The sequence below is a fragment of the Mus musculus genome, chromosome 6, assembly GCF_000001635.26.
Source record: "Mus musculus strain C57BL/6J chromosome 6, GRCm38.p6 C57BL/6J".
Lineage (NCBI taxonomy): Eukaryota > Metazoa > Chordata > Mammalia > Rodentia > Muridae > Mus > Mus musculus.
Genome location: NC_000072.6, coordinates 60583886 through 60593021, shown reverse-complemented (window position 1 = coordinate 60593021; position 9136 = coordinate 60583886). Strand labels below are relative to the sequence as shown.

Below are 9136 nucleotides of genomic sequence, written 5' to 3'. Positions count from 1 at the left end.
TAGCCTGTGTTGGGAAAGAGGAGGTTTGGCTGAAACATACTTGAAGGTTTTAGGTGTTCAAGGAGCCTCCAGTTTATATTGCTATCATTTGGTAGTTTTACAGAAGACTTCAGTATGATTTCAAGTTTTATATAGAAGATTCTGGCCTGGAGAAAATATTAAAATTACATAGGTCCAGATACAGTCGACCTATTTTTTATATGTATGGCCATTTCATTTGGTCATTAATGTGAGCTCTTAACTCAATTAAGAACAAAAGGATGGACCATCTAGAGACTGCCATATCCAGGGATCCATCCCATAATCAGCCTCCAAACACTGACACCATTGCATACACTAGCAAGATTTTGCTGAAAGTACCCTGATATAGTTGTCTCTTGTGAGACTACACTGGGGCCTAGCAAACACATAAGTGGATGCTCATAGTCAGCTATTGGATGGATCACAGGGCCCCCAATGGAGGAGCTAGAGAAAGTACCCAAGGAGCTAAAGGGATCTGGAACCCTATAGGTGGAACAACAATATGAACTACCCAGTACCCCGGAGCTCTTGACTCTAGCTGCATATGTATCAAAAGATGGCCTAGTTGGCCATCACTGGAAAGAGAGGCCCATTGGACTTGCAAACTTTATATGCCCCAGTACAGGGGAACACCAGGGCCAAAAAGTGGGAGTGGGAGGGAGGGTATGGGGACTTTTGGGATAGCATTGGAAATGTAAATGAGGAAAACATCAAAAAAAAAAAAAAGAAAATGTTGTGGTCCTGTCTTCATGTCTTCATTGTGGTAGCAATATAGGAAGTATTGCAGGTGAGTATCAGATCACTTATTGCTCTTGGCCTTGGTCAGGGTTAGGGAGAGAACAAGGCCCATACCTAAACATGATAAAAGCAGTCTACAGCAAACCAGTAGCCAACATCAAAGTAAATGGTGAGAAGCTGGAAAAAATCCCACTAAAATCAGGGACTAGACAAGGCTGTCCACTCTCTCCCTACCTCTTCAACATAGTACTTGAAGTCCTAGTCAGAGCAATTCGACAACAAAAGGAGATCAAGGGGATACAAATTGGAAAAGAAGAAGTCAAAATATCACTTTTTGCAGATGATATAATAGTATATATAAGTGACCCTAAAAATTCCACCAGAGAACTCCTAAACCTGATAAACAGCTTCGGTGAAGTAGCTGGATATAAAATTAACTCAAACAAGTCAATGGCCTTTCTCTACACAAAGAATAAACAGACTGAGAAAGAAATTAGGGAAACAACACCCTTCTCAATAGTCACAAATAATATAAAATATCTTGGTGTATTAGTCAGGGTTCTCTAGAGTCACAGAACTTATGGACAGTCTCTAGATAGTAAAGGAATTTATTGATGACTTACAGTCGGCAGCCCAATTCCCAACAATGGTTCAGTCACAGCTGTGAATGGAAGTCCAAGGATCTAGCAGTTACTCAGTCTCACGCAGCAAGCAGGCGAAGGAGCAAGAGCTAGACTCCCTTTTTCCAATGTCCTTATCACATTACTTCTTGCTTGGGGATAAGGATTATTCAGCGTGATGGATTGGCCCAGGCCCATGTATCCTCTTTTTTGGGTCCATACCTTTCAGGATCCAAGATTGGCCCAGGCCTACCTTTCTTATTTTGTGGTCCTGGGCCTTTTCAGAGTGAGGAATAGGCCAAAGCCCATATCATGAATCACATCTTGCTTTAGACCCAGGCCTCTTCAGGGTCAGGGATTGGCCCAGGACCATATTTCTTCTTCTTTGGGCCTAGGCCTCTTCAGATTTAGGAATAGACCTGGACATATATTACATCTTGCTCAGGGCCAGGCTTATTCAGGGTCAGGGATTGGCTCAGGCCCACATTTCTTCTTCTTTGGGCCTAGGTCTCTTCAGATTTAGGAATAGGCCCAGGCCCATATCATACCTTGCTTTGGGCCAGAGCCTTTTCAGGATCAGGGAATGGCCTAGGCACACATTCCTCTTCATTTGGGCCCTGGGTGCTTGAAGGTGAGGAACTAGCCCTGGCCTACATCTCTTTTTTATGGACCTGGGTTTTTTTCAGGGTGAGAGATTGGTTCAAGCCTACATTCTTTGCGATTGTACTTCTTCAGGATCAAGAAATGCCTGAGATTCATATCTCCTTGTTTGGGCTCTGGTGTTATCAGGAACAGAGTACCTGTTTACTTGTTTTTCTTCATGGTTGTGGTAGTAGATCTTTTGTGTTCCATGTTTATAGAAAGCTACATTGACATTAGTCTTGCTCTATTTTCACCATTTCTGAAAAAAAAAAGTAGAAGGTGGATACTGATAAAGGAAACTATTTAGTCTTCTTCTCTAGCATCTCAAATGTATTCCAAAAAAAAATCACTGACCTTTTCTCAGGAAAGCTTATGCACACACACACACACACACACACACACACACACACACACACAGAGCCCAAAATACAGGTCAAATATATTATACATTTTGCAACTAGAAAGATGAAATGATTAGGACAGATAGGTGTTAAAAAAAAAAAAAACTGGTTGCATAGCTTACTATGCCTGTGTGGTAGAGAGGTCCTACTCATGTGCAAACAGTGATGGTGCTAAGTTGTGAGATTCACAAGAGAGTCCCAAGCAGATACCATGAAGCATTCACTTGTGTGGTCAGATTCCAAAATAGAATTATCACAGGTAGTGAAAGGAAACAGCAGAGGTAACCCTTCTAGCATCTAACTAAGATATAGGAAGCTCTGTAGATCTTTACAAGGCCTGCTGTCCCTGTGTGGGAATGGTGTCATTTCTCTGAATGGCTCACTTTCTGTGAGGGTGGCTCTTTGATCTTTACTACTACAACTCTTCTCAAGATCACATCTGTCTTGTACATCACCCCGTAGCCCCAGAAACTGAACTGTAGTTTTGTCACCTCTTTCAAGAACCTGCCAAGTTCCTACCCTCATGTGACTCCAAGTATTCACATGACAAATTTTCTGCATAGGCTTAATTGAAAGGGACCCCTGCTTACCTTTTCTGGTTTTAAATCCTTCCCCCTGAAATGGATTCTGCTCCCTTCAGAACTGCCATGGTTATTAAGCATACCTAAAAGTGCGATAGTGACTCATTATATGAGGTCACAGAGGCCCAGTCTCACTCTGTTTGGGAAAGCTCAAAGGCTAACCAGGCATACAAGCACACATCCAGTCCTCCCTCTCCCTCAGGAAACTTTACCCCTGGGAAGAGCTAGGAAAGTAGGGATGGGCCATACTTGCCGAGAGCCATGGCCTCAACCATGGCCTTGTGGATATTTTCTAACTTACATAAACAATCCTGAGAGAACATTCGTGGTCATAACAGTAAGAATGTTTGTGAGAAAAGAGAGCACCATTGGTTCCAGGAGCTGAAGATTGCCATCTGACCTTCAGAGAGCCCCCCACCTCCCGGGCTCTTCGCCCCTCCCTTGGAGCCTCCTCTTGCTTATGTTTATATTGCCACTCTTGAATAAGGTTTTCAGAGCTTGATCAGTATGATTGACTTGCTCTCATTCTTCGTGTCTCTTGTCCTCTCTCTCTCTCTCTCTCTCTCTCTCTCTCTCTGTGTGTGTGTGTGTGTGTGTCTCTCTCCTGCCCTGGGTCCCTGCTGATTATCCCTGCAGGTCAGGGTAACATACTCAGCCTCAACATGGAAAGTTCACATCTTTGTCTACAATTTCTACTACTCAGTCTATCAGCAAGTGTTTCTTTTCATGAGACTTGAGGTGTACCACCTACAGGATTTTGGGTACAAAGCTAATTAAAAATTTAGCCTCCAACACATTCCTTCAGTGTCATTAAACACAGCTTGAAGTGGTTCTGCCCAGAAAGCAGGATGTCATGAAGTTTCTCTGTCTCTAACATGGTAGTCTATGACTTCTGAAATATCACTCACTGGAGAACAGCATACCAGTAGAGCTTCATCCTGTCCCAGTTTGGAAACTCTAGTTCATCAGTTCAGGTGCTAACTCTGCCTCAGTTGCTGTCCCCTTTTCTCACAAATACAGGTGGAGATTAGTAGAAGAAAACAACTTGTTATACACACAAACACATGTACACACTGATTCATACACTAATATATTTATATGATTCATGACAAATGTATAAATATTAAAAGTAGATGGCATGATAGTGTGACATCAATGTCTATACCTATGCAAGGTAGGGCCTATGGGCTGAATATAAGAATGCTTTCTATGAAGGTTTATGTCTGGCAAATATTTTTTATCTACCCTGTGCTGCATGTGTTCCTAAGTGGATATCACAGAGGGGTAGGGCTTGTTAATCTTTAATTTTCTTTAGGCTCAAGACTTGAGCCTTAGACAGGCTCTTCTGGGCATGTGTATAGTGTCCACTCTGAGTTTTTTCATAGCATGCCATTCTGCAGACATGCTTGTTGCTATTATTTACTGCTCTTTTGATCTCTTACAAGAAATCCTGATTAAGAACTTCACTGAGCCCTAGTAACTGCCATTCAGGTATTTGCCCCGATTCTTACCTGATTTTCTGTACACCTGAAGGCATATGTACACACACACACACACACACACACACACACAAGCATATGTACATGTACATGCACCATGTACGTGGGCATGCATGTGTGCATGCAATACAAACCATACAACTTGAATTTCAATGTGGATAGGATAAAGTGTTAGGTAGAGTGCTGGAATACTATTTTCCATTGAACCCTTGCCTGCAATCATGCTGGAATAACCATGGGTAAAAAACGTCAGGGTGACTGCTGGGAATAAGCAGTGTCCCTTTAGAAACCCAGACAGTAGGACTCTGAAACATTTCCTACCTGACCTGGACACTATAGGCTGCCATAGCTGACAGTTTTCCCTGGCTTAGAACACCAGAGCAGAGCTTCATCCTGCACAAGTATGGGACCTGTGTGTGTGTGTGTGTGTGTGTGTGTGTGTGTGTGTGTGTGTGTATGTGTGTGTGACTCAGCCTGGTGTTGTCATTCTGTGGCCTCAATCTCTGGTGAGTTGTGTGTATGTCATCTCCCTAGGTCCTTGTGTGGCAAGTTTCTTGGCATATATCCCACTGATAACTGCCATTTTTTTCTACTGCTGTAGCACAGGTTCTGTTAAATGTTACTTCAAGGACCACATTGTGCCTCAATCCCTTTATTACCCCCATCTCCCACCATAATACACTGAAGTTGAATTAGGTCTCCATCCCAGAAGTCCTGTTTGTATTTGTCTAACCACATAATCTAAACATACCTGAAAGATCTTCTGAATCCCATCCTGCCCATCCTTGTAGACACTGCACTTTCTATCATCAAATCTGCAACCTTCACCATGTCAGTAATCTACTATATGAGGTAAGAGAGGCCTGACCACACTTCTGTCCATTTTCTTCCTATATGCCTGAGTGTAGTATGAGGAATGAACATGCTTTCACACACAGTGCTGAGCGTATTGTCCAAGCAATTGGGAGGTTGTGCATATGGTGGGGTCAATGCCTGAACATGAATTTATATGGTCTCATGTAACAGTGTGTATATTTGTAGAGGAATATATGTATCATTATTCAATAACATCTACATACAGGTTCACACATGGATGTGGACCTGCAGACACAAGCAAACACATGAGCACACATACAAAGTGATAGCACTGGTGTAAGTACTGAACTAGAGGACTGAGTACTACTGTGGTGCTGCCTGTGATAGTGACATTGATGTTTGTTCCCAGATTGTGGTAGGTATGTGAGTACAGTGAAAAGATTGTCCCTGACAGGGACTGAAGACCTCAGGAAAGATCAGGCATCATTAACTTGGATGCTTTGTCTCTTTCCCTGGGCATGCTATGTGTGATGGTCAAACATGGGCATCCAAACAGCAGTTTCTTCCTTCCTTTCATAGTCTGGAGTCTAGGGTCCAGATACACCTGTGTGGCTTCATTCCAAGGCTTACTCCCTGGTGAATGGAGGGTTCTTTCTGTGTTCTTGAGTGGCCAGTCCCACTGATATGAGACTCCTGATTTCTGCTTTCTCTAAGGACAATTTGTCCTCCATCAAACATCAAGTTCTGCACTAGGTTTCAGACCTTCCCCCCTCTCATTTTAGGTCATAATGTAAAAGTGCCTCACACTGAATTACTCACATGTTGAATTTCAGGTAGTGTCCATCCCAGAAAACAGCCTAAACCTAGGCAGACACAGTGTTTTTGCTGTGAATCCAAGCTTTCCTTACTGGACCCTGCATTGTCCTAAGGCTAAGAACACTTGTTATCAGGGCAAGGATTTACCATATGATGTCATAGAGACCTCACATCACTTCATTCTGAGAACCATAAGGTGCATCCAGTCTGTAATTATCTCCCAGCTTGGTCCATTCTTGTTCTCTGCCAGACTATGTAGATGCAGCCCAGAAGTACTTATCTTTGGGGAAGGAAATGGAAGTGTTTTACAAAGGCACTTTCCACTTTCCAAGGAATGACCTACCTGTATTTCCTGATAGCCCTCCACTTTCCCATATTACCTTTAGCCGTGAGAGGAAAAACAATGTGGACAATGTTGCTTCCTCACCTCAAATGTCTGAACCTGACACTCTCCATCATGCTCTTAGATTATCTACTGCCTTCATCGTTTATTTCTGCCTCACAGCCTGTAGGGTGCCATTGTGTGCCCCTTATATCTAGCTCCAATGGTAATCATGCCTAACTTTCTACATTACCTCTGTACACCATTAATCTTTTAGCTTGCCTACAATGCCCATGCCTCTGTGTTTTAGAGTTAATGATACAAAAATACATAGATGGGTAGAGAATAAATAAATACAGCATGGATATATCACGATAGAAGGTTTTTCAGGAAGAGCTCAGCTTGTAAGGTGCAGACTTCTGGGAGCACCCATGCTTACTTGTCCTCCCTCAGCCAAACTCCCACCTGAGTAACTGTGTGAGTGAATGTTCATGCTGACCAAGAATGTGCCAAGTCGCCTGTCCCCATGCACTGGAAGGTTAGGCTGTTGTAGGATGGTTTTGTCAGTTCTCTGGCCTGGAAATCTTTGTCAACTCTATGTTTGACCTGTGTAGGAGCTGTAGTCATCAACCTCCAGTGTTAAACAGTGTTTCTCAGGAAGTGATGGTGGTATAAACAATGACTGACATTCAACATGGAATTTCTGCCTACTCATAGTCATGGGGGCATGGTGAATCAGGATGGTGTAAGGCTCAACAGCTAATTGTGAAATGCTATAAACCTTTGAATTTGCCTGGCTCTGACTTGGAGAGACAAAGTCCAGCTTCTGGCACCATGACATTTTAATGTAGTTACACTGTCTGTGTTTGCATTCACATTACCTCCTGGGTTACATGACTGATGACCATGAAGACCCTGTGGGTGTTATTTGGAGACTGTAGGAAGTCATTATTTCCGCTGGAAGAACAGCCTTTCATAGCATGTGAATGGGGTAGCCACCATAGTCTCCTGAGATTAGGCATGCATTATCTTCCCCAAAGGCTCATTATGGCTGTTGCTGGCTATCCAATTCGAAACACAGGATATATGTGGTAATATTCAGGTGCCAACAGGCTTGTACTATTTTTTACTGAGAGACACTGACCTTTCTGTTGAATGCATGATCTTCTCTTGGGCCTGAAATGACAAGGTCTAGTCAAGCCTTAGTAAAAGCCTGGAATTAGGATTTAAAGTGAAGTTAATTTAAAAGTCACCTGCACTAGCATCAAAAGGTACACTGATTTGTTAAAAATATGGTAAAACTCAGAGTTACATGTGCTTGGGCATAAAGGACCCCCATGAGTTTGCTTCACAGTGAGCTGAGCATTTGTGCCAGTTTTTGGTGAGCCAGATTTCTCCTAGGATCTGTAGCCCCACACCTAGGGTAGTAGAAATAGTATAAGTCAAGCTGCACAATGGTTCCTGGTGGGGGCTCAGATCTCACATTGCCCTTTCCCATATCGTAAGAACCCAAATTACATTTTGGAAGTTCATTTATCGAAGAGTACTTGGTACCCTGCACACCTGCATTAAAACTGACTCATGATGGAACATGGTTATCAGAACAGTGAGCAGCAATAAGAGGGACAGCACTAAGAAGCTCAACATAAGCCACAAGGCACTGCTGTGTATTAGCCATGTATAGACCATGTATAGACCATGTTCAGTTGTTGCTAAATTTCAACACTGAATGAGGATTGAAATGACTAAGAGTTCTCTGCTGTGTACTCTTATACATCCTTACTCCTTACCAGCTGACAGGTACTGTGTAGTTCCCATTCCTTGGCCATTGTGCATGGCACTGCTGTGGGTCATTCTTTGGAACAATGGCTCTGTGTCCTTTGGATCTGTTCCTAGGAATGCAATGGCTGGATCTCATGTGTATTACATCTTTGTTTCATGAGGAGGTGCCATGTTTATTTCCACTAATACCAAGACATGCATGTGTATAATTTTTGTTACTATTTATCAGTGAAAATGTATTTAACTAAAAGTCCTATAAATATGGCCATGAGCCCATGGTTGGAGAACTCACAGGCCACATGCATGAAATTACTACAATTATTATGTGAAACAGAGTATCAAGTTGTGTGCAAATTCCTATGTTGATACTATAGATTAGCACAGCTCTCAGACCTCAGCTTCTTGTACAGTGTAGGTGTTTAACCAAGAAATTAACAAGTGGTCAAAATGCAGAAAATACATGCCATGCCAGAAGAGTGCTCAGCCACAAATGGGACATCTGATTCACCCACTTTTGCTGTGATCGGTAAACACTGTGAAAGAAGAGCAGAAAGACTGTAAGAGCCAGTGGTAAGAGAGGACCAGAGTGAAAAAGTGTCTTTTGGGCATATCCAGACGGCTGTACTAGTGAATGCACAGCATCTGTGCCTGCTTGTGTAAGATCAAGCCAGTCAACACTCCAGCATCAAGAGTTGAGGGCCTCACATGTCCTAATCACTGCCTAAGGAGCTATGGATAATTGATGGCTTCTGCCGAGGAAAATCAGTGTTCTTTATGGGTGTGTCTCCTGATAGGTCTACTGTGCTCCAATGGGTGACTTACACGCAGTAGTATTTGGGCAGTTCCCATCATAGTCAATGGGTTCTTTTTCATTTTTTTTTCAGATGAAGACATAAAG

The 9136-nt window shown here is 42.7% G+C and overlaps 1 long non-coding RNA gene across 2 annotated transcripts; it reads right to left on the bottom strand.

Moving 5' to 3' along the window:
• Positions 1 to 1349: 1349 nt before the first annotated feature.
• Gm35386 (predicted gene, 35386) lies at positions 1350 to 6250 on the bottom strand. 2 transcript variants are annotated; one of them, NR_168002.1, is made up of 3 exons: positions 6138 to 6250; positions 3013 to 3086; positions 1350 to 2280 (listed from the first exon to the last, which is right to left on the bottom strand). It is a non-coding gene; the product is annotated as a predicted gene, 35386 (long non-coding RNA). The 2 variants fall into 2 exon arrangements; NR_168003.1 differs by lacking the exon at positions 3013 to 3086.
• Positions 6251 to 9136: the final 2886 nt, after the last annotated feature.